The sequence below is a fragment of the Eleutherodactylus coqui genome, unplaced genomic scaffold (assembly GCF_035609145.1).
Source record: "Eleutherodactylus coqui strain aEleCoq1 unplaced genomic scaffold, aEleCoq1.hap1 HAP1_SCAFFOLD_155, whole genome shotgun sequence".
In the NCBI taxonomy this organism is placed as follows: domain Eukaryota; kingdom Metazoa; phylum Chordata; class Amphibia; order Anura; family Eleutherodactylidae; genus Eleutherodactylus; species Eleutherodactylus coqui.
The window spans coordinates 161,971-189,091 of record NW_027102580.1 but is presented as its reverse complement, the minus strand read 5'-3'; positions in this window follow the sequence as shown (position 1 = coordinate 189,091).

Below are 27,121 nucleotides of genomic sequence, written 5' to 3'. Positions count from 1 at the left end.
GCGCGGCGTGGCAGCACAGCGGTGGGCAAGCGTCAGCAGGCCGTGCTGAAACTACTCAGCTTAGGAGAGAAGAGGCACACGGCCCACGAACTGCTGCAGGGTCTGACAGAGCAGACCGACCACTGGCTTGCGCCGCTGAGCCTCCAACCGGGCATGGTCGTGTGTGACAACGGCCGTAACCTGGTGGCGGCTCTGCAGCCTCACGCACGTGCCATGCCTGGCCCATGTCTTTAATTTGGTGGTTCAGCTCTTTCTGAAAAGCTACCCACGCTTGTCAGACCTGCTCGGGAAGGTGCGCCGCCTCAGCGCACATTTCCGCAAGTCCAAGAGGACGCTGCCACCCTGCGGACCCTGCAACATTGGTTTAATCTGCCAGTGCACCGACTGCTGTGCGACGTGCCCACACGGTGGAACTCTACGCTCCACATGTTGGCCAGGCTCTATGAGCAGTGTTGGGCTATAGTGGAATACCAACTCCAACATGGGCGGCGTAGTGGGAGTCAGCCTCCTCAATCAGGAGGCTGGAATCGGGACACGTGAGGGGGCGGAGCTACGCAATGACGCGTACAAGGGGGCGGAGCCAGAACGCCGCTCGTGCGGGGACAGAGCAGATGGGAGAAGACCCTTCTGCGCAAGCGCGTCTAATCGGAAGATTAGACGCAGAAATTAGATGGGACCATGGCGACGGGGACGCCAGCGCAGGGAAGGTGAGTATATAACTTCTGTATGGCACATATTTAATGCACGATGTATATTACAAAGTGCATTAATATGGCCATACAGAAGTATATAACCCCACTTGCTTTCACGGGACAACCCCTTTAAGTATTTTATGAGAGCAAAAACACAGTTTGTCAAGCTACCATGCTGCATCTAGAGTTATCTCGGTAATCCTAACCTTGGGGCTGACCCAAAAAGTACCTCATATGGATTGAGGCCTATTTGTCAGGTGTGTACCTTCCGGAGAAGAGTACGAAGGGGAGGCACTCAGCCCATGGTCTATTGAGCTCTGCTTTCTGGATCGTGGTTTCTAAGGTACCAAATACAATTTTCTGCTCTACCACTGCTTTGTGGATGGTACGGAGCATAAAAGGCCAGTTCTATCCCCAAAACTTTCATTACTTTCTGCATCACTTCTCCCATCGAGGGAGTACCTCGGTCACTCTCAGTTGTCCCCGGTGATCTGTACCTGTATACCACCTCAGAGGTCAGTTTTTGTTGGTGGCTTTTGTGGGCGGGTATGTCCGACTGGCTACCCTGAGAACAGATCTAGACAGACCAGAACGAACTCTTACCTGCCCATCCTTAGCAGTTGGAAGTAGTTTACTTGAAGACACTGGAACGGGTAGTCAGGATGAGGGGTGCACTGCATGAGAGCCTATAAAGACTTACCCATGTTGTTCTATGCGCAAATCAGGCAGCCCTGTGTGAGTGTGTGGCTGCCGTGACGCTCAATTCAGGTGCAGACCAGTAACTAGCGACCACAGCTGTTTGTGACAGGTGTGTATTTTTATGGGAGGCCGAAGCCATGGCCATGACGGGATAGGGGCCTGTGGGAAACAAGGCTTGTTGGATACCATCCATTTATCCCCAGGTGTCTCTTTGCCCCTCTTTAGTCATTTTTTGTAACTGAATCAACAGGTCATAATCCACCGGGGGTGTCATCTGAGGGGGTACCTGTACCGCCCCAACCCCTGAAGGATTAAGTCTGGTCTTCTGTGTGGCTGTCTTCAAAGCCTGATCAGCTGGGTGATTTATGGTTGCCTCAGGTGCCATCCATGTAGTGACCTTTTGTTGCATTTTTAGGCCACTCTCTCGAGCAGCAAGAGGGCTTCCATCGGTGCTGGTACAACTTTACTGTTTCTAATTGCTTTATTTTCAAGAATAACCCCGCTCTCTAGATGGGTCCGTAGTCATGAGCAATGCCATAGGCATAGCAGGAGTCTGTATAGATGTTAGGTTAGAAGAGGTTCAGCTTTGACTGCATCCTGTAAGGAGAGCACAACTAACTTGTGTAGAACCTGCCTTCTTGACCTTACCTCGATCCATCCACAAAGAGTGCAAAATCAGGGTTATCTAATGACTGATCAACATGACTGAATCCCCTGTCTCCTGGGCCATTAGCTAGTACAGAGTCATGTCTATCAATCTGAAGGAAAAAACTATCAAATAATTATTCCCACTTCCCCCCTTTCTCGAGAGGCAGCAAGGTAGCTGGACTCAGGACGCTGTAACGCTGGCAAGTTGAGTGGCATGAGCAGGGTGCACTGTAGGTAAAAGTAAAGCTAAATTTTTGCGAAAACCTATGACAGTGTTCTAAACTTATTTATTTATTCCTCTGCTGCTAGGTTTGTACCTAACTGAGAAAAAAAACCTAATTGAACGCTATCAGTCCAAGGTTTGCTGTTTCCTCCATTGCCTTTTGTATCTTAAATTTCAGAGTTCCGTTCATCCTTTCTAATTTCCCCCTACTCCTTGAATAGTAGGGTGTGTAAAAGGCCTGGGATACACCCAGAGCAGACATGATGTGTTATATTATTTCACCTGTGCAGTGTGTACCTTTGTTTTGACTCAATCACTTCTGGTACCCCGTATCTTTAGATTACCTTGTTCATGAGCTTCTGTGGGGTTACCTGCTTATTTACCTTAGTAACAGAGTAGGCCTCCAACCTGAAAAGACATCAACAACAACAGGCACATATTCATACTTCCCAACAAGTGGGAGCTGAATGTAGTCAATTTGCAATCCCTGAAATGAGTACAGTGGTCGTAGCAAGTGTTTATGTGACAAATTTACTTCTGCCCTGTAGCTTACAGCATAGATCATACAAGATTGGACAAATGATGCAGCAGCTGCAGAGAACCCAGTAGCCACCCATCCTCGTTCAACCGCCGACATCATTGCTGCTTTGATAGGTATGTCTTTCCGTGCATCAGCTGGGCCATCATGGGGCACAGGAACCTTGGTAGACAAGTTCTGTTGACTGTACGCCGTCCTGTTCTGTTGCTCCCATTTTTACTTTACTTCCTTGCTGGCTTGGAACTGTAAAGTACTTGGCATATCAATGTCCAAAATTTTAGTCAATGTCCAAAGTTTTAGTCAATGTCCAAAGTTTTTGTCAATGTCTTCTTTTCTTCCACGACTTGAGGGCCGCTGCCTTTGCTGTGTGGTCTGCGAGGGTGTTGCCTCTTGCTTCTCCAGTGTAGGAATTGGTGGGAGCTCTCAACTGTCAGGTAGAAGTAGGGCCTCCATGAGACTCTGCACCGCTGCACCATTCTTAATTGGCTGTCCTACTGAGGTAAGAAACTGTCTGGCCTTGCATATTGGGCCTTAATCATGAGCTATGCCAAATGCATACCAGGAATCAGTATAAATGTTTGCCGTCTTACTTTCTGCCACTCTACACACCTTAGTGAGGGCCTTCAGTTACTTCTGCTTTTAGGGCATCTTGTTGTGCGACCACTGCATATCCGGTGTGGAGTCGTCAATCCTCACCCTGGCACAATCTATAAAAAAAAAGTTTAAAAAAACCCTAAATTTTCTTGTTGCATCAAAGCTAGACAATCATGCTGATATTTTTTTAAAATGGCTGATCTGTAATACCTAGATCACCTATGCCTTCTCCTCCCCCATTTGAACCAGGATACTCGATTGGAAAAAGATTAGCCGGGTTCAAAGTAGTAGAACATTGGAAAAAGATGCTAGGAGGCATGAAGAGACTGGATCTGACAGGTCAGAGATAAGTGCTTGGGTTGCACCTATGTGCATATACTCTGGATGTCATGAGGGGTGAGGACCACTATGGGGTAGTCCAAAACCGTAACCTTGTTCCCCTTGCGGAGGTCATGGACCATGCGGTAGGTGTCTCAATGGACACCTCTTTATGTCTTCTGTTGACCGGAAAAGAGAGAGGTTTTCTGGAGGACATATCTCGTGCCAAACCCCCATTGAAACCAAGTCTCCCACTTGTCCCCAACAACATTTTCTTGTGGGAAACTAAAGGGATACTGTTTGACCCAGGGGTGTATATCCTGGTTTCAAAAATATCATCATAGGGAATACATTCAATTTCCCTATGTCTGCCTTGGAGGTGGCCAGCAATTTGTCAGCACTTGCGGAGGACTGAGTTTCTGCAGCAGCTGTCAGGACAAACACATGAGCCAGATCCACCAAGAGAGCAATTAGTTTACAAAACTCTTCTGAACCGGCTGCTGAGGTTTCAACCCGTACCGATCCATCTGGTGAGAATTTGATGGATGCTGATAAGGCTTGTAAGATGTCAGCGCCAATAACAGAGACATGATAAACAACAGGGCAGAATAATCTACAAACATCTATCCACATTTGAAATGTGATATCCTTTAAGCAATTCATTATTAACCCCTTCCCACCACATGACGTAAGGGTACGTCATGGGAGGAGGGTACTTCCGGCAAAATGACATACCCTTACGTCATGGGGATAGCGCGAGCTCATAGCAGAACTCGCGCTATCCCGCAGCTGGAGCCGGCTCTCAGTGATAGCCGGTGTCCCGCTGCAACGGCGCAGGGCATCTGAGATCCGCCCCCCACTGTTAACCCCATCCCTGCCGCGATCTAAGTAGATCGTGGCAGGGAAAGGATTCACAGAGAGAGCGCGCTCCCTCTGTGACTCCAGATACCGGCGTCTTGTATTGCCATAGTCTAAGATCGCTATAGTAAGAGACAAGGTATGGCAGGTGGGAAGTCCTGCAGTAAAAGTCACTCAGAGGGACACAAGTGGTGTAAAAAAAAGAAAAAAACAAAGTACAAAAAATAAAAATGTAAAAAAAAAGGTAAAAACCCCCTTTTTAATGCTTTTTCTCATATTAGCATAAAAAAATTTAAAAAAATTTAAAATCCCACATATTTGGTATTGACGTTTCTGTTACGATGCGTACAATACATTGAATGCACTTTTTATCCTGCACGGAAAAAAGCGTTTAAAAAATGCAAAAAAACTGAGGCAAAATGCTAATTTTTAGCATTTTGCCTCACAAAAAAAAGCAAAAAAAGTGATTAAAAAAACTGTATGTATCCCAAAATGCTACCAATAAAAAGTACAGCTCGCCTCGCAAAAAAAAGCCCTCAGAGAGCTCAGTCCATGGAAAAATGAAAAAGTTATAGGACTTTGAATGCAGTGAGTTTAGAAAAAATAATAATTTCCAAAAAAAGGGTTTTTATTGTGGAAAAGTGGAAAAGTCTAAAAAAATATAAGAATTTTGGTATCGTTGTAACCATACCGGCCCGCAGAAAAAAAATGTGTATCATTTATGTTGCACAATTAACACTTAAAAAAAATTAAAAATCTAGGGCAGAATTGATGCGTTTTCTCTCCCTACGATCATAAAAAAATAATAAAAGTTTTACAATGTAATCTATGTAACCAAATATGGTACCCATAAAAACTACAGTTCGCCACGCAAAGAACAAGCCCTTATATGGCCACGTTGACGGAAAAATAAAGAAGTTATGGCTTTTGAAAAATGGAGATGGATAAATACCAAAAATCGCTTGTTCCTCAACGCCATGTCATTAAGGGGTTAATATGATCCCGCCTGCAATGTCTCATCAAATTTGAGACAAACCAAAACAAAACAAAAAATTTTTTGAGTGCCCAAGATTCTCACCCCTCTTTGTGGACAGGAGAGGGATGGCTCATTACTAGAGATGAGCGAGCATTAGGGCACCATGCGATACTCGAGTCAATTATATTTCCTTCCCTGAATGTTTAGCGCCATTTTCTGGCCAATAGACATGCAGGGAAGGCATTACAACTTCCTCCTGTGACGTGCCAGCCCTATCCCACCCCCCTGCAGTGAGTGGCTGGCGAGATCAAGTGACCGCCGAGTATTTAAAGCGGTCCCGCCCGCGGCTCGCCTCAAACACACACTGGCAGAGATTAGGGGGGGGGGGGGGGTGGGTGCTGCTGGTGCTATAGTGAGAGTGTTGGCGTCTTCAAAAACCCCAACGGTCCTTCTTAGGGACACATCTGACCATGTGCATTACTGTTGTGGCTGCTGGGGGCAGTTTTGCACAATTTTTTTTTTTTTTCATCTCGGGCTGTGCAGGCTATAGCGTTCTCAGTCTGCAGTCAATTATACAGAGTATAGGGGCAGTACTGGTGAGACAGGAACAGTGGTAGTGTAGAATCCTGTCTAAAAGAACCCCAACGGCCCTTCTTAGGGCTACCCGTTACCGTGTGCATTTTACTGCGTGGCTGCTGGGAGTTGTAGTGCTTCACTATTACGCAGCTAGGCCTTTTTGCAGCCTTGCGTATAATTTTTTTCTGGCTGCAGTTTGCATTGTATAACCGCTGTCAGCCTCCAACTGTACACCAATAATTCCATAATTTACTGGGTGTCTTGTGGGAGTTGTACTGCATCACTATTGCACGGCTAGGCCTGTTTGCAGCCTTCTGTATCCTTTGCTTCTGCCTGGAGTTATCGTTACATAACTGCTGTCAGACGCCAACTGTACACAAATAATTCCATAATTATTCACACTGCTCTGTGTCTGCTCTATTCGTAATACACCATGCTGAGGGGTAGGGGTAGGGCTCGAGGACGTGGACATGGACGTGGCGAGGACGTGAAGGTCCAAGTGAGGGTGTGGGCTCAGGCCGAGTTCCTGGTCCAGGTGAATCACAGCCGGCTGCTGCGGGATTAGGAGAGAGGCAAGTTTCTGGGGTCCCCGGGTTCATATCAAAATTTTTGGGTCCACGTGGTAGACCTTTATTACAAACAGAGCAGTGTGAGCAGTTCCTGTCGTGGATGGCAGAAAATGCATCCAACGATGTATCGACCACCCAGTCTTCTACGCCGCCCACTGCTGCAACTCTGAATCCTCTCGCTGCTGCTCCTCCTTCCTCCCAGCCTCCTCACTCCATGAAAATGACACATTCTGATGAGCAGACAGACTCCCAGGAACTGTTCTCGAGCCCCTGCATTGATTAAGAAAAAATGGTTCCTCTCTCACCTGAGGAGTTTGTTGTGACCGATGCGCAACCTTTGGAAAGTGAGGCTGGGGACTTCCGGCAACTGTCGGAAGAGCTTTCAGTGGGTGAGGAGAATGATGATGAGAGACAGTTGTCTATCAGTGAGGTAGTATTAAGGGCAGTAAGTCCGAGGGAGGAGCGCACAGAGGATTCGGAGGAAGAGCCGCTGGACAATGAGGTGACTGACCCCACCTGGTTTGCTAAGCCAACTGAGGACAGGTCTTCAGAGGGGGAGGCAAGTGCAGCAGCAGGACAGCTTGGAAGAGGCAGTGGGGTGGCCAGGGGTAGAGGCATGGCCAGAGCGAAGAATCCCCCAACTGTTTCCCAAAGAACCCCCTCGGGCCAAGCCACCGTGCAGGGGCCTAGGTCTTCAAAGGTGTGGATGTCTTTCAGTGAGAGCGCGGACGACCAACGCACAGTGGTGTGCAACCTATGTCGCGCCAAGATCCGCCGGGGAGCATGCGCAGACATTTGATGGCCAAGCACCCCACAAGGTGGGACGAAGGCCGTTCACCACCTCCGGGTCGCACCACTGCCTCTCCCCCTGTGCCCCAACCTACCACTCAGATCCAACCCCCCTCTCAGGACACAGGCACGAGCGCCTCCCGGCCTGCACCCACACTTCCGCTGTCCTCGACCCCATCCAGCAATGTCTCACAGCGCAACATCCAGCTGTCGCTAGCACAAGCGTTGGAGCGCAAGTGCAAATACACCACCACGCACCCGCACGCTCAAGCTTTAAACGTGCACATTGCGAAATTGATCAGCCTGGAGATGCTGCCGTACAGGCTTGTGGAAATGGAGGCTTTCAAAAACATGATGGCAGTGGGGGTCCCTCGCTACTCAGTCCCCAGTCGCCACTATTTTTCCCGGTGTGCCGTCCCAGCCCTACACCAGCACGTCTCGCGCAACATCAATCGTGCCCTCACCAACGCGGTTACTGGGAAGGTCCACTTAACCACGGACACGTGGACAAGCACTGGAGGTCAGGGCCACTATATCTCCCTGACAGCACATTGGGTGAATTTGGCGGAGGCTGGGACCGAGTCAGAGCCTGGGACTGCACACATCCTACCCACACCCAGCATAGCGGGTCCTTCCTCTGTTCTGGCATCTGCGGCGGTCTATGCCACCTCCTCTAAACCCTCCCCCTCCTCCTCCAACGCAACCTCTACCTCTCAATTAAGAAATGTGAGCAGCACGTCGCCAGCAGTCGGTGTGGCGCAGCGCGGCAGCACAGCGGTGGGCAAGCGTCAGCAGGCCGTGTTGAAACTACTCAGCCTAGGTGACCAGAGGCACACGGCCCCCGAGCTGTTGCAGGGTCTGACAGGGCAGACCAACCTCTGGCTTTCACCGCTGAGCCTCCAACCGGGCATGGTCATGTGTGACAATGGCCGTAACCTGGTGGCGGCTCCGCAGCTCGGCAGCCTCATACACGTGCCATGCCTGGCCCACATCTTCAATCTGGTTGTTCAGCGGTTTCTGAAAAACTACCCGCAGTTATCTGGCCTGCTCAGCAAGGTGCATCTCGCCTGCGCACATTTCCGCAAGTCCACCATGGACGCTGCCACCCTAAGGACCCTTCAAGATCGGTTTAATCTGCCCGAGCACTGACTGCTGTGCGACATGCCCACACGGTGGCATTCTACGCTGCACATGTTGGCCAGGCTGTATGAGCAGCGTAGAGCAATAGTGGAATACCAACTCCAACATGGGCGGCGTAGTGGTAGTCAGCCTCCCCAATTGTTTACCGAGGAGTGGGCCTGGATGGCAGACATCTGCCAGGTCCTCGGAAACTTTGAGGAGTCTACCCAGATGGTGAGCGGCGATGCTGCAATCATTAGCATCACTATTCTTCTGTTATGCCTGCTGAGAAGTTCGCCGCAAAGCATAAAGGCTGACGCTTTGCGGTCGGAACAGGAGACGGGGGAAGAGAGTATGTCGCTTGATAGTCAGAGCACCCTCATGTCTACTGTATATCTAAGCGCATTTTGGAGGAGGAGGGGAAGGAGCAGGAGGAGGAGCAGGGGGAAGAGATAGCTGCTTGCATCTCATCTGTTCAGCATGTATGGGCTGTGGAGGAGAATCCTGAAAGTGATCTTCCTAGTGAGGACAGCGATGTGTTGCGTACTGGTACCCTGGAACACATAGCTGACTTTATGTTAGGCTGCCTTTCTCGTGAGCCTCCTGTTAGACGCATTCTGGCCACTACGAATTACTGGGTGTACACCCTGCTCGACCCACGGTACAAGGAGAGCCTTTCCACTCTCATTCCCGAAGAGGAAAGGGGTTCAAGAGTGATGCAATACCATAGGGCCCTGGTGGACAGACTGATGGTAAACTTCCCATCTGACAGTGCTAGTGGCAGAAGGCGTAGTTCTGAGGGCCAAGTAGCAGGGGAGGCGCAGAGATCAGGCAGCATGTTCAGCGCACGCAAGGGAACACTCTCCAAGGCCTTTGCCAGCTTTATGGCTCCCCAGCAAGACTGCGTCACCACTCCCCAGTCAAGGCTTAGTCGTAGGGAGCACTGTAAAAAGATGGTGACGGAGTATGTAGCCGATCGTACCACCGTCCTCCATGATGCCTCTGCTCCATACAACTATTGGGTGTCAAAGCTGGACACATGGCACGAACTTGCGCTGTATGCCCTGGAGGTGTTGGCTTGCACTGCCGCTAGTGTCTTGTCAGAGAGGGTGTTTAGTGCAGCTGGGGGAATTATCATGGATAAGCGTACCCGCCTGTCAACTGCCAGTGCCGACATGCTTACACTTATAAAGATGAACAAAGCCTGGATTTCCCTAGACTTCTCTTCTCCACCAGCAGAGAGCAGCGGAACCTAAACAATCTCTTCGCTGCAACTGCAGATAAAAGCACTCTTCTCTATCACCGGGAAAACAGGGCATTTCTCTTTGTCAATCTGTCTCTGACATTAGTCCTCCTTCTGCTACTCCTCCTCCAGAAACAACATGTCATCGCGCTGAACAGCCAATTTTTCTGTGGCCCAAAACGCTCATCTACATCTACCAATGTTTTTACAATTTTTCCAAGTTTCAAAAGTATTGAGACTGTAGCATGAACCAATTTTTTCAACAGTGCTGCCTAAAGGCTCTGTTACAAATTAAGCAACAGTGAGCTGTATCTTTAATTTTTTTTTTTTTATGGGTTTCACCTGCCCTCTCGGGTGATAGTTTTTTCAGAGGTACACTTGTACTCTTGGTACACATATTTTTGGGGCCCACGCCTACACTCTTATCCAAATAATTTTTCCGGCCTTCGCCTACTCTCATGGTATCCCAATGTTTCAGAGGTTGGCCTATACTATTACTACAGAAATTTTACTGGGGTCTGCCTGCCTATACTTCTGCTACAGGAAAGTTACAGAGGTCTGCCTATACTGCTGCCACGTAAATGTTACAGAGGTCTGCCTATACTGCTGCCACTTGAATGTTAGAGGGGTCTGCCTATACTTCTGCCACGTAAATGTTACAGGGGTTTGCCTATACTGCTGCCACAAGGTTGTTACTGGGGTCTGCCAATACTGCTGCCACGTAAATGTTATAGGGGTCTGCCTATTCCACTGCTACAGAAATGTTACAGGGATCTCTCTATAGTGTTACTACAGAAATGTTACAGGGGTCTGCGTATACTTAAGCTACAAAAATGTTACTGGGGTATGCCTAAACTGCTGCTATGTAAATTTTGCAGGGGTCTGCCTATACTGCTGCCACAAGGATGTTACTGTCGTCTGCCTATACTTCTGCTACATAAATGTTTCTGGGATCTGTCTGTACTGTTACTACAGAAATATTACAGGGGTCTGCATATACTTCTGCTACAAAAATGGTACTGGGGTCTGCCTATGCTTCTGCTACATAAATGTTACAGGGGTCTGCTTATACTGCGGCGACAGACATGCTACTGGGGTCTGCCTTTACTTCTACAGAAATGGTACTGGGGTCTGCCTATACTGCAGCTACAAAAATGGTACTGGGGTCTGCCTGTGCTTCTGCTACATAAATGTTACAGGGGTCTGCTTATACTGCGGCGACAGACATGTTACTGGGGTCTGCCTTTACTTCTACAGAAATGTTACTGGGGTCTGCCTATACTGTTACTACAGAAATGTTGTTGGGGTCTGTCTATACTGTTACTACTGAAATGTTACAAATACTGGGGTCTGCCTGTACTGCTGCTACTGAAATGTTACAGGGGTCTGCGTATACTGCTGCTGCACAAATGTTACAGGGGTCTGCCTATACTGTTGCTACAGAAATGTTACTAGGGGGTCCGCGAATACATTTGCTACTAAAATGTTACTGGGGTCTGCATATACTTCTAACACGTAAATGTTACAGAGGTCTGCCTATACTTCTGCTACAGAAATGTTACAGGGGTCTGCCTATACTGGTACTACATAAATGTTACTCGGCTTTGTCTATACTGTTACTACAGAAATGTTACTGGGGTCTCCCTAGACTTCTGCAACATAACAGTTACTGGGGTCAGCTTATACCTTTGCTACAGGAATATTACAGGGGTCTGTGTATACTATGGGTGCACTAAGTCTTACCATCGCGGTGTTCTACCTATCTGGCCCCCCCAAAAAACCCAGACTGACTAGGGCATGGATTGTGGGCTGAGGGCAACATGTATTTTCTCCCACGTAACCTCAGCTATCTGGGGCACTGCAATGGGATTTCTTTATTTACCGTCTGTGGGTTCCTGGGAGCCACCCATGCTGTGGATGCACACAGACTTCCCATTGAGGTGTTTTACATGTCTGTCCCCAAAACACTGACAGACTTGGGTAGGGTGCAGAGTGCAGTTGGTTTACCCCTTGCGTTGTTGAAGAGGCATCTGACACCCAAACAGAATGAGTAGTGTGTGGACACATGGAATCCCCATTGCTATCTCACTCGCAGCACCTTGGGCCACACAAGGTGCTTGCTAGGACAGAGGCTGACCCAGGGCCCGCTCACATACTTCCCACACAGAGTATTGCTGCATTGTGGAGATGTGTAGAATTGCTGGGCTGGCAGCTGAGTCCCCTTTATGCCCACGTTATCGCCACACTCCTTTTAAAGAGGGTCGCTACCTGGCCCTCCCAACCCTCTGCAGTGTGTGCCTCCGCTTCCTCCTCATGGCAGACGCATTTATAAAGACATGAGGGTGGTGTGGCTATGAAGCCAGCGTGTGGCATAAGGGCAGCTGAAGAGGCAGCGGTGTGTCCTGCAGGCAGTAATTGAGCTTGGTTGGAGGTAGTGTGGTGCTTAGCTAAGGTGTGCCTTGCTAATAAGGGTTTGTCCGAAGTAAAAATTGTTAGGGGGGGGGGGGGTCCACTCTTGCCGCTATTGTGGCTTAATAGTGAGACCTGGGAACCTGAGATGCAGCCCTGCATGTTGCCCCTTGCCTGCCCTATCCGTTTCTGTGTTTCCATCACTTTCGTAGGTTGTGCAGATTTTCACAAATGAAAACCTTAGGGGAGCATCGGTCCCATACAAAAATGCTCGAGTCACCCATTGACTTCAATGGCGTTCGTTACTTGAAACGAACTCTCGAGCATCGCGGAAAGTTCGACTCGAGCAACGAGCACCCGAGCATTTTGGCGCTCGCTTATCTCTACTCATTACATACTTTTACATCATCTAGCTCCACCCCTTCGATTTTGGCCGTTCTAGGCTTCATACTTTCATTTGAGATTTACAGTCTGCATATGCAGAGGGGGGAGAAAAACTTTTATCGCATCAATATCTGCATCACACATTTTACACTTATCACAGTCTGAACACAGGTCATTAACTCTCATCCATCAATGTGGTCAAGTTTGTCTCTCATTCAAATGTTAATAACCCTATGATTCGACACACGCACAATGTTTACTGCTGTTATCGAGTTCAGGAAATTGTGAATATACTGTACCAACCAGACCAGCTGAGGACAGTCCCTGAGCTGTTGGTAGCCGACTCCTCAGATAGATGGACTTTGGACAGGGAAAGTGGAACTGACCCTTGGCTGCAGAGAGAATAGCAGACCCCTACTTATAGGCAGAGTGACCACCCTCATAAGAGCAGCCCTGCGCTGGATCCTCGGGCCTGACTATCCCTAAATGAGGTGAAACTCAGGACCAGAAGGAACTGTCAGACAAATGCAGCAAAACACACATATATAGACAGAACTGGCGACCAAGCCAGCTCAAACACACAAGTATGGGATAGTTCACACAGGATACAATAGGATGCACACCGTTCACACCAGGACACACCAGGACACCGTTCACATGTAGATCGATCATTGGTGCTAAAACGTGAGGGTTTCTAGATTTTGACCTTAGATACAAGGTTTCCAAGAGGTTTAAATGTAAAAACTGATCTTTTATATATTTTTTGAGCATTATACTGGCATTGACATTTTTTATTATATTGTGTGTTGCATTATAGTATTTTCGCACTGCTATTAATTTTTTATATGGTATCATGAATTGGTTATTTTGATTGTTCATAAAACTGAGGATATACTTTTAATTATGTGGGGTGTGAAGCTATTTATAAATTATGTCGATTTATAGTGGGATTAATAATAAGTAGAGATGAGCGAACGTACTCGTCCGAGCTTGATGCTCGTTCGAGTATTAGCGTGTTTGAGATGCTCATTATTGAAAACGAGCACCACGCGATGTTCGAGTTACTTTCACTTTCATCTCTGAGACGTTAGCGCGCTTTTCTGGCCAATAGAAAGACAGGGAAGGCATTACAACTTCCCCCTGCGACGTTCAAGCCCTATACCACCCCCCTGCAGTGAGTGGCTGTCGAGATCAGGTGTCAACCGAGTATATAAATCGGCCCCTCCCGCGGCTCGCCACAGATATGTTCTGACAGAGATTAGGGAAAGTGCTGTCTTGCTGGAGTTGCTGTAGGGAGAGTGTTAGGAGTATTTTAGGCTTCAAGAACCCCAACGGTCCTTCTTAGGGCCACATCTAACCGTGTGCAGTAGTGTGGAGGCTGCTTTTTGCAGTGTTGCACTTTTTTTTTTTTGTATATCGGCCGTGCAGAGCATTGCGTTCTGCAGTAATTATACATAGTCCAGGGCCAGTAGTGGTGGTGAGGCAGGGACAGAAGACATATTTGGTGAATATAGGCAGTGGGCCTTTCCAAAAACATTTGGGAAAAAAAATCTATTTGGGCTGCCTGTGACTGTCCTCAGTGTACTGGGTCTGTGCTGGGGGTAGTTGTCCTAATTCATACGCAGCCAGCTAAGTGTTACAGCAGGCTTGCGCAAAATTATTTCCTGGCTCTGTGTTGGCTGTTACATCACCGCTGTATTCCAGTCCACAGTGCAACAGTCTGCAGTTATTTTACATACTCCAGGGCCAGTAGTGGTGACGCAGAGAGAGAAGACATATTTAGTGTATATAGGCAGTGGGCCTTTCCAAAAACATTTGGGAAAAAAAATCTATTTGGGCTGCCTGTGACCGTCCTCAGTGTACTGGGTCTGTGCTGGGGGTGTTGTCCTAATTCATACGCAGCCAGCTAAGTGTTACAGCAGGCTTGCGCAAAATTATTTCCTGGCTCTGCTGTGCGTTCCGTAAGCGAAGTCAGCCTCCAACCACAGGCCAATAAGCGGCACATTTAATTACAGCGTTCTGTTTCTGCACTACTGGTAATACACCATGCTGAGGGGTAGGCCTAGAGGACGTGGACGTGGACGCGGGCGAGGACGCGGAGGCCCAAGTCAGGGTGTGGGCACAGGCCGAGCTCCTGATCCAGGTGTATCGCAGCCGACTGCTGCGGGATTAGGAGAGAGGCACATTTCTGGCGTCCCACACATTCATCTCACAATTAATGGGTCCACGCGGTAGACCTTTATTAGAAAATGAGCAGTGTGAGCAGGTCCTGTCGTGGATGGCAGAAAGTGCATCCAGCAATCTATCGACCACCCAGAGTTCTGCGCCGTCCACTGCTGCAACTCGGAATCCTCTGGCTGCTGCTCCTCCTTCCTCCCAGCCTCCTCACTCCATAACAATGACACATTCTGAGGAGCAGGCAGACTCCCAGGAACTGTTCTCGGGCCCCTGCCCAGAATGGGCAGCAATGGTTCCGAATCCTCTGCCACTGGAGGAGTTTGTCGTGACCGATGCCCAACCTTTTGAAAGTTCCCGGGGTCTGGGGGATGAGGCTGGGGACTTCCGGCAACTGTCTCAAGAGCTTTCAGTGGGTGAGGAGGACGATGACGATGAGACACAGTTGTCTATCAGTGAGGTAGTAGTAAGGGCAGTAAGTCCGAAGGAGGAGCACACAGAGGATTCGGAGGAAGAGCAGCAGGACGATGAGGTGACTGACCCCACCTGGTTTGCTACGCCTACTGAGGACAGGTCTTCAGAGGGGGAGGCAAGGGCAGCAGCAGGGCAGGTTGGAAGAAGCAGTGCGGTGGCCAGGGGTAGAGGCAGGGCCAGACCGAATAATCCACCAACTGTTTCCCAAAGCGCCCCCTCGCGCCATGCCACCCTGCAGAGGCCGAGGTGCTCTAAGGTCTGGCAGTTTTTCACTGAGAGTGCAGACGACCGACGAACAGTGGTGTGCAACCTGTGTCGCGCCAAGATCAGCCGGGGAGCCACCACCACCAGCCTCACCACCACCAGCATGCGCAGGCATATGATGGCCAAGCACCCCACAAGGTGGGACGAAGGCCGTTCACCGCCTCCGGTTTGCACCGCTGCCTCTCCCCCTGTGCCCCAACCTGCCACTGAGATCCAACCCCCCTCTCAGGACACAGGCACTACCGTCTCCTGGCCTGCACCCACACCCTCACCTCCGCTGTCCTCGGCCCCATCCACCAATGTCTGTCAGCGCACCGTCCAGCCATCGCTAGCGCAAGTGTTGGAGCGCAAGTACGCCACCACGCACCCGCACGCTCAAGAGTTAAACGTGCACATAGCCAAATTTATCAGCCTGGAGATGCTGCCGTATAGGGTTGTGGAAACGGAGGCTTTCAAAAGTATGATGGCGGCGGCGGCCCCGCGCTACTGAGTTCCCAGTCGCCACTACTTTTCCCGATGTGCCGTCCCAGCCCTGCACGACCACGTCTCCCGCAACATTGTACGCGCCCTCACCAACGCGGTTACTGCCAAGGTCCACTTAACAACGGACACGTGAACAAGCACAGGCGGGCAGGGCCACTATATCTCCCTGACGGAACATTGGGTGAATTTAGTGGAGGCTGGGACAGAGTCAGAGCCTGGGACTGCTCACGTCCTACCCACCCCCAGAATTGCGGGCCCCAGCTCGGTGGTGGTATCTGCGGCGGTGTATGCTTCCTCCACTAAACCATCCTCCTCCTCCTCCTCCTCCGCAACCTCTGTCTCGGAATCAAGATGTGTCAGCAGCAGCACGTCGGCAGCAGTCGGTGTCGCGCGGCGTGGCAGCACAGCGGTGGGCAAGCGTCAGCAGGCCGTGCTGAAACTACTCAGCTTAGGAGATAAGAGGCACACGGCCCACGAACTGCTGCAGGGTCTGACAGAGCAGACCGACCGCTGGCTTGCGCCGCTGAGCCTCCAACCGGGCATGGTCGTGTGTGACAACGGCCGTAACCTGGTGGCGGCTCTGCAGCTCGGCAGCCTCACGCACGTGCCATGCCTGGCCCACGTCTTTAATTTGGTGGTTCAGCGCTTTCTGAAAAGCTACCCACGCTTGTCAGACCTGCTCGGAAAGGTGCGCCGGCTTTGCGCACATTTCCGCAAGTCCCACACGGACGCTGCCACCCTGCGCACCCTGCAACATTGGTTTCATCTGCCAGTGCACCGACTGCTGTGCGACGTGCCCACATGGTGGAACTCTACGCTCCACATGTTGGCCAGGCTCTATGAGCAGCGTAGAGCTATAGTGGAATACCAACTCCAACATGGGCGGCGCAGTGGGAGTCAGCCTCCTCAATTCTTTACAGAAGAGTGGGCCTGGTTGGCAGACATCTGCCAGGTCCTTGGAAACTTTGAGGAGTCTACCCAGATGGTGAGCGGCGATGCTGCAATCATTAGCGTCACCATTCCTCTGCTATGCCTCTTGAGAAGTTCCCTGCAAAGCATAAAGGCAGACACTTTGCGCTCGGAAACAGAGCCGGGGGAAGATAGTATGTCGCTGGATAGTCAGAGCACCCTCCTGTCTATATCTCAGCGCGTTGAGGAGGAGGAGGAGCATGAGGAGGATGAGGAGGAGGGGGAAGAGACAGCTTGGCCCACTGCTGAGGGTACCCATGCTGCTTGCCTGTCATCCTTTCAGCGTGTATGGCCTGAGGAGGAGTAGGAGGATCCTGAAAGTGATCTTCCTAGTGAGGACAGCCATGTGTTGCGTACAGGTACTTTGGCACACATGGAGGACTTCATGTTAGGATGCCTTTCTCATGACCCTCGCGTTACACGCATTCTGGCCACTACGGATTACTGGGTGTACACATTGCTCGACCCACGGTATAAGGAGAAATTTTCCACTCTGATACCCGAAGAGGAAAGGGGTTCGAGAGTGATGCTATACCACAGGACCCTGGCGGACAAGTTGATGGTAAAATTCCCATCCGGCAGCGCTAGTGGCAGAAGGCGCAGTTCCGAGGGCCAGGTAGCAGGGGAGGCGCGGATATCAGGCAGCATGTACAGCACAGGCAGGGGAACATTCTCCAAGGCCTTTGCCAGATTTCTGGCTCCCCAGCAAGACTGTGTCACCGCTCCCCAGTCAAGGCTGAGTCGGCGGGAGCACTGTAAAAGGATGGTGAGGGAGTACGTAGCCGATCGCACGACCGTCCTCCGTGACACCTCTGCCCCCTACAACTACTGGGTGTCGAAGCTGGACACGTGGCCTGAACTCGCGCTGTATGCCCTGGAGGTGCTTGCTTGTCCTGCGGCTAGCGTCTTGTCAGAGAGGTTGTTTAGTGCGGCTGGGGGAATCATCACAGATAAGCGTACGCGCCTGTCAACCGACAGTGCCGACAGGCTTACACTCATCAAGATGAACAAAGCCTGGATTTCCCCAGACTTCTCTTCTCCACCAGCGGACAGCAGCGATACCTAAGCAATACGTAGGCTGCACCCGCGGATGGAAGCATCGTTCTCTCTCACCATCCAAAATGGGGACATTTCTGCTTCATCAATCTGTGTATAATATTCCTCCTCCTCCTCCTCCTGCTCCTCCTCCTGAAACCTCACGTAATCATGCCGAACGGGCAATTTTTCTTAGGCCCACAAGGCTCAGTCATCTTATTTTTGTAAACAATTTTTATACGTTTCAATGCTCATTAAAGCGTTGAAACTTGCACCTGAACCAATTTTTATTTTAACTGGGCTGCCTCCAGGCCTAGTTACCAATTAAGCCACATTAACCAAAGCGATTAATGGGTTTCACCTACCCTCTTGGTTGGGCATGGGCAATTTTTCTGAGGTACTTTAGTACTGTTGGTACACCAATTTTTGTGGGCCCTCGCCTACAGTGTAATCCAATTAATTTTTTGCCCACCTGCATTACAGCTGACGTTACATCAGCTGTGCTGGGCACTGCAATGGGATATATTTATGTACCGCCGGTGGCTTCCTGGCACCCACCCATGCTGTCGGTCCACACGGAGTTTAACCTACATGTGTCCACTTGTAAAGAACCCCAGTCTGACTGGGGCATGCAGTGTGGGCCGAAGCCCACCTGCATTAAACATGACATTACCTCAGCTGTGATGGGCAATGCAATGGGATATATTTATGTGCCGCCGGTGGCTTCCTGGCACCCACCCATGCTGTCGGTCCACAGGGACTTCACAATAGGGAGTTGTACCTGCCTGTGTCTATGAATTAAAAAGCCCGGTCAGGTTGGGGCATGCAGTGTGGGCCGAAGCCCACCTGCATTTAATCTGACGTTAGCTCTGCTGTCCAGGGCACTGCAATGGGATACATTTATGTACAGACGGCGGGTTCCAGGGAGCCAGCCATGCTGTGGGTGCACACGGAATTCCCATTGCGGAGTTGTACCTGCCTGTGACTATTTATAAAAAACCGCGGTCTGACTGGGGCATGCAGACACCTTGACAGAATGAATAGTGTGTGGCACATAGGTTCCCCATTGCTATGCCCACGTGTGCAGCTCCTGATGGCGGTGGCACAGGATTATATTTCTCATTGCTTCTGTACAGCATTGTGGGCTATTGCCCCGCCCCTTTTAAAGAGGGTCGCTACCTAGCCGTGCCAACCCTCTGCAGTGTGTGTCTGCGGTTCCTCCTCATGGCAGACGCACTTATAAATAGACATGAGGGTGGTGTGGCATGAGGCCAGCGTGTGGCATGAGGGCAGCTGAAGGCTGCGCAGGGACAATTTGGTGTGCGCTGTGGACACTGGGTCGTGCGGGACGGGGGGGGGGGGGGGTTGGGCAGCATGTTACCCAGGAGAAGTGGCAGCGGAGTGTCATGCAGGCAGTGATTGTGCTTTGTTGGAGGTAGTGTGGTGCTTAGCTATGGTATGCATTGCTAATGAGGGCTTTTCAGAAGTAAAAGTTGTTGAGGGGGGGGCCCACTCTTGCCGCTATTGTGGCTTAATAGTGGCACCTGGGAACTTGAGATGCAGCCCAACATGTAGCCCCTCGCCTGCCCTATCCGTTGCTGTGTCGTTCCCATCACTTTCTTGAATTGCCCAGATTTTCACAAATGGAAACCTTAGCGAGCATCGGCGATATACAAAAATGCTCGGGTCGCCCATTGACTTCAATGGGGTTCGTTACTCGAAACGAACCCTCGAGCATCGCGATAATTTTCGTCCCGAGTAACGAGCACCCGAGCATTTTGGTGCTCGCTCATCTCTAATTATAAGAGATTATTGACTATATTAATTATTCAGTCATTTAATTTATGATAATATTTTTTTTGTAGTATTTATTTCATCAATTTAATATGGTTTATTTATATTGTATTTATTATTAAGGGTCTGTATTATTATATGACAAGTTTTCAATACAATTTAGCTCCCATTATAACATCTATATATATAAAGCTGAAAGCCCTCACTGACTGACTGACTGACTCACTGACTAACTGACTGACTCACTCACTGACTCGCCAAAATTTCTCCAACTTCCCGATGTCGTAGAAACATGAAATTTGGCACAAGCATAGATTATCTCCAAAATAGGAAAAGTAATTGGGTCCCAACTCAATTATTCAATTCTAGCGCAAAAGAATTGGCATCGAAATTTTACGTACATAATCTAAATCTGTCACTTCCCAATGTCATAGAAACTTAAAACTTGGCAAGAGCATTGATTATGTCATAAATAGGAAAAGTTAGTGGGTCCGAACTCGATTATTCAATAATATGCGCAAAAGAATTAGCGTGCAAATTTTACGTGCGGAATCTAATTCTCTCACTTCCCGGTGTCATAGAAACTCGAAATTTGGCAGGAGCATTAATTATGTCAGAAATAGGAAAAGCTAATGGGTCCCAACTCGATTATTCAATTCTATGCGCAAAAGAATTAGCGTCCAAATTTTACGTACGGAATCTAATTTTCTCACTTTCCGGTGTCATAGAAAAGTGAAATTTGGCACGAGCATTGATTATGTCATAAATAGGAAAAGTTCTTAGGTCCCAACTCGATTATTCAATTCTAGCGCAAAAGAATTGGCGTCGAAATTTTACGTGCGGAATGTAATTTTCTCACTTTCCGGTGTCATAGAAACGGGAAATTTGGCAGGAGCATTGATTATGTCATAAATAGGAAAAGCGAATGGGTCCCAACTCCATTATTCAATTCTATGCACAAAAGAATTAGCGTCCAAATTTTACGTACATAATCTAAATTTCTCACTTCCCAATGTCATAGAAACATGAAATTTGGCACAAGCATTGATTGTGTCATAGGTATGAAAAGTTAATGGGTCCCAACTCGATTATTCAATTCTAAGCGCAAAAGAATTAGTGTCCAAATTTTATGTACGTAATCAAATTCTCTTACTTCCTGATGTCATTTTATATAAAGGAAACGTCGCATGGTTGCCTCCATGTGGGGTTTCCTGGGTAACGCAGAGAACTATGCAAAATGGGGAACATATGTTTTTCCTTAGTATCTCTAAAGTAACCACAACTTCATAAGATTTTCCGTGTGAACAGCAGATAAACACCAGGACCAAATTAACTCGGACGAAGCCGGGTATATCAGCTAGTCTAATTATATAATTAAAATAATGCATATTGGATTAACATTCCTGACCTAAAGTAAACAAGGCAGCAACTATTATCCTAATTGTATAAAGGGTTAACAATTAGCTGGTTTTAATTTATTTTACTTTTTAAATGAGCAGGTAGTGACGTTTGGTAGGAGGTGAACAAGGCTCTGCTGATCTAAAATGCATACTCCGCGCACCTGAATATGTAAAGCACTAAACTTATTAAAGAGAAGATCACATTCACTGTATGTCAGTACAGGAAGGATTGGGCAGTGTGGAACCAGATGTTAAAAATGCCACCTGGATTCGACTAGTCCACAGCAAGCTCCCTCCCTCCCTTCTCTACCTTTCCCATAATAGGACAGGCTCTGGCTTAAACACTCTATAGAAACCAAAACCTATTTTTCTTTAACTTGGACAGAATTTTCCAATATTTTAAAAAATCCTCTCCTGGAGAGAACTAATTTGGCATATCCCACTAACTGCTCGCGTTGGAATGCAGAGTGACTATGTTAGTGACGTGCCTCCCAAGGTTGTTAATTTTTTCCTCTTGAACCCTACCCTCTCCCCCACCCTTCCCTCACTCCTCCTTCTCCACAAAGTTGTAATATGAATATGCATATAATTGTTGATGTAAATTGATATATATTTGCATCTGAGTGCATTGTATACTCTGGAAATGCTAATAAAAACCTATTGTTCAAAAGAGACTGCCCATCCAGAGGGAGAGGACAAACACAAGTGCAGATGGTTAGCATGGACATGTAATCAGACTAAGAAAATGGCAGCTCCAAGTGTGTTCCCATAGTAATACCCCCTGTGCCAGGACCACATGCTAATATGAAATTGACACTCCTCCATGGAAACAGACGTCTCTTCCTGATAGATTCTGGGGCAGGCTGGACAATAATATGTAAAGAAAACATACCATCCAACCTGAATGAATCAGGAAAGATAAGGGGGATGGGGGTATACGGACCTTGTTCGCTGCAGCAGACAAAACCCTATCACCTGATGCCAGAAGCAAAAGAAGGGTTTAGAAAGCTGAAAGATGCAATTGTGTCGGCTCTGGTTTTAGGAATCCCAAACATTTGTTGCCATTCAATCTATTTGCACAACTGATCATTGGTATCACTGCCCATTGTCAATTTATCTATTAGCAATTTCACATAGCAAATACTGAAGACAGTTGGCTACCTCTGACAATGCTATGGGCACCGCTCTCACTAAATGGATAGAAAATATGAGAGACCAGAAACCTACAATTATTGATTTAGTCAGAGTGACGTTTGGCAAACAGGTAGTTAAACATGCAAGTGCTATTTGAAGAATGGCTGAAATGCCCAAGATGGGCTGTTTGGACCTGCAGAGTTGGAGAGGTTTTGCACTGAAAGAAACGCTTTGCATAGATAAACATAACTATGGAAAGCAGGTTGAAGCTTGGATTACCACTTGTCTCAAGAATGATCCCCTTATAATACACCACTTTTTCCTGTAAAGAAAACATGCTTACCAAGTCAACCGAAAGCACATTGGATGGTACATGACTTGCGAGAAATTAGCAAACTAATGATCATTGATGCACCCATTGTACCAAACACACATACACTGTTGAATCCCCTAAATACAGTCTATTTTACAGTGGTGGATGTTGCAAATGCAGCGTGGCTATAGATAATAATCTTTATTTATATAGCAACAACATATTCCTCAGTGCTTACAATACAGGGGAAATGAAACAAGACAACGGTTACATGAAACAGTAGGGGAGAGGTAGGGTCCTGCACCAACGAGCTTACATACTACAGATAATGGGGTGATACAGAAGGTAAAGGGGCTGGACATGTGCACGGTATGGCAAGGTGGAGAGTGAGGGATGCTATACACAGACAATGGTCAGGCCATATAGTGGTGGAATCGGGATGACTGCAGGTGCTGGTTGATTACGGCTAGCAGGGATTGCAGTCTGTGGGACAGGGAGTATGTTATCAGGCGAAGTAAAGAGGGGTTTGGTTTAGGGGATATGGTATGGCTCCCTGAAGAGGTGCATTTTAAAGCACGCATGAACTTTAGCGTGTCAGTAATTGCCTGGATATTTTTTGATAGCGCTTTCCAGAGGACAGAAGCTGCTCTTGAGAAATCTTGAATGCGGGAATGAGAGGTTCGAATTAAAGGGGCACTCAGTCTGATTTCATTAGCAGAGCAGAGGGTGCGAGCTGGGTGGTGAATTGAGATGAGGGAAGCAATGTAGGGTGGGATGGTTCTGTGGAGGGCTTTATGTATGAGGGGAGTGAGTTTAAATTGTATTCTGTATTTGACTGGCACAGGCCAAAGGCATCTGTGTAGCGGCTGGACGGGAAGATGAGCCTGCCTGCCGCATTGAGGATGGATTAGAGAGGGTGGAGTCTGGTGCGTGGGTGGCCTGATCAGCAACAAGTTGCAATAATTGAGCCGAGATTGAATGAGGGCAACAGTGAGAATTTTTAGCGTGTCCACGGTGAGAAAAGGGCATATTCTAGCAATATTCTTGAGGTGCAGCTGACATGTTCGGGCAAGAGATTGGATGTAAGGGGTGACGGAAACTTCACTGAGGCAAGAAGTGTCCACATGTATTTAAAGAGCTTGTCATTGTTTTAGACCTTAAAACATAACTTTTAATAATACATTTTTTTAAAGGTTGTAACATGTAAGTGTCGACTTCACAGAGGGGGCAGTATAGAGTCAACTAGGAAATATAAGCCCAATTCACAGACGTGACTACCACTAAAAACGTATTTTATTAAATATATTAAAAGACATAAACTGGGCACTACAAAGACAACACACAGCAACCAGGTACCTCCAGACACAGATTCGTTATAGGAGGATAAGGACCTGGAGTTATTTGATACTTGATAAGCGATAAAAAAAAAAAAAAAAAAATGTTTTATGATAACAAACAAAAACACTCTACCCAAGATGGATTCAAAAAAGCAAAGGATAATTCAATATAGGAGCCAAAAGAGCTGGTTTATTCTATGTGTAAACAAGGCAGGGTTACCATTTGGACTCTCACTTGTGATGGAACACTATCACTATCAGTGATCAGGACTCGGGCTCCAACAATTGAGCGTCCTGAATTGTTATGGGTGTCGACAAGACAGGATCACCATCTAGGTATTCACTTATGATGATCAGTACTTGAGTAAGCCAGTACAAATACTCAGATCAGTACTTGAGTTGGTCAGTACTTATACTCTACGCGTTTCACCATTAATTTGTTGGATCATCAGGAGATACAGTACTTGAGTCATAGGTTCAAAGGTAGAGGGAATGAGAAATCCCCGAGAGAACATCAAACTAATATATAAAAAGCTGTATCTAAGATGAATACAGCAAAACTTGTGTAGTGATCAGGATAAATATCCTAATTATAGGAGAGTTCTATACTCTCAGTTAGGGCATTAAGGTAACTCTTAGGGTTGGGGGCCTGCCAAAAGGTTCCTCTAAACAAGGAAGCTTATCTTGTGTGCTAGCGGTTAATAGCTAGATGATATATGTAGGTACATAACGAGAGGTGTTTATTTCAAAGTATGCCCGTCAATACATGCACAGAGGTAGAGTAGAGCGTCCCCGAAAATATGGGGGGGCACTGCTCTCAAATATCTGAGCGCTAGAGAGATGGTATAATGCTTGTCATGCACAAGTAGGATACTCAAAGTAGTTAGCGTATCGAGTTAGAATTTAGGTCATCAATATGGGGATAAGGCATAAAATTATGTCCTGATCTCCTGACCCAATTAATTGCACTTAAGCAAACAAGAATAGCTAAAGTGCTAGATTCCAACCCAAAGTGCTCGCATTAGAGGTCATTGGTGTGGAGGTATGACATTAATATAAGTCAAACTCTCCTGACCTAATTGTAGAAGCACTTTTAGATGTCCAAATTGCTTGCATAGAGGTCATTAGTATGGAGGTATGACATTAGTATGAGTCAAACTCTCCTGACCTAGTTGTAGAAACACTTTTAGACGCTGTGCATGCTCTCAAGATAGACAAGCCATAAAGCTAGTTTCCTAGTAGTTAGATTTCAGGCAAGCAACCCCAGCAAACCCCCCAGATATAGGGCTCAAGAGAGAGCAAAGAAAAAGGTATGACCCATCGCCTTGATGGTAGGCTAGGGCCTCAAGGCGATGGGTCATACCTTTTTCTTTGCTCTCTCTTGAGCCCTATATCTGGGGGGTTTGCTGGGGTTGCTTGCCTGAAATCTAACTACTAGGAAACTAGCTTTATGGCTTGTCTATCTTGAGAGCATGCACAGCGTCTAAAAGTGTTTCTACAACTAGGTCAGGAGAGTTTGACTCATACTAATGTCATACCTCCATACTAATGACCTCTATGCCAGCAATTTGGACATCTAAAAGTGCTTCTACAATTAGGTCAGGAGAGTTTGACTTATATTAATGTCATACCTCCACACCAATGACCTCTAATGCGAGCACTTTGGGTTGGAATCTAGCACTTTAGCTATTCTTGTTTGCTTAAGTGCAATTAATTGGGTCAGGAGATCAGGACATAATTTTATGCCTTATCCCCATATTGATGACCTAAATTCTAACTCGATACGCTAACTACTTTGAGTATCCTACTTGTGCATGACAAGCATTATACCATCTCTCTAGCGCTCAGATATTTGAGAGCAGTGCCCCCCCATATTTTCGGGGACGCTCTACTCTACCTCTGTGCATGTATTGACGGGCATACTTTGAAATAAACACCTCTCGTTATGTACCTACATATATCATCTAGCTATTAACCGCTAGCACACAAGATAAGCTTCCTTGTTTAGAGGAACCTTTTGGCAGGCCCCCAACCCTAAGAGTTACCTTAATGCCCTAACTGAGAGTATAGAACTCTCCTATAATTAGGATATTTATCCTGATCACTACACAAGTTTTGCTGTATTCATCTTAGATACAGCTTTTTATATATTAGTTTGATGTTCTCTCGGGGATTTCTCATTCCCTCTACCTTTGAACCTATGACTCAAGTACTGTATCTCCTGATGATCCAACAAATTAATGGTGAAACGCGTAGAGTATAAGTACTGACCAACTCAAGTACTGATCTGAGTATTTGTACTGGCTTACTCAAGTACTGATCATCATAAGTGAATACCTAGATGGTGATCCTGTCTTGTCGACACCCATAACAATTCAGGACGCTCAATTGTTGGAGCCCGAGTCCTGATCACTGATAGTGATAGTGTTCCATCACAAGTGAGAGTCCAAATGGTAACCCTGCCTTGTTTACACATAGAATAAACCAGCTCTTTTGGCTCCTATATTGAATTATCCTTTGCTTTTTTGAATCCATCTTGGGTAGAGTGTTTTTGTTTGTTATCATAAAACATTTTTTTTTTTTTTTTATCGCTTATCAAGTATCAAATAACTCCAGGTCCTTATCCTCCTATAACGAATCTGTGTCTGGAGGTACCTGGTTGCTGTGTGTTGTCTTTGTAGTGCCCAGTTTATGTCTTTTAATATATTTAATAAAATACGTTTTTAGTGGTAGTCACGTCTGTAACATGTAAGTGTGGTTTAAAAACTATCGGAGTGGGGACGGAGCCTGGATGTCAAGCGTAATGGCCGCTTGAGAGAAGCGCTCCTTCAATCAGGCACCCTCTGAGACTCATAGCAGCGGCTAACAGGCGGAACAATGGGCAAACTTTCCAAAGAAAGAAGCACTGACCTCCTCGACCGGCAAAAGGGCAAATAGATATGCAACGCTTCTTCAGAGAGCGGAGCGCTCGGTCCCCGCGCCCCCCCCTCCAAGATGGCGCCGGCACGAGAGCTCGTTCCTGCTCCTGGCAAGGGGGATGAAGACGATACAGTCTCAGAGGGGGAGGAGGGAGAGAGTGTCTCTAGAGGCTTCATGAAAAAGCTGATC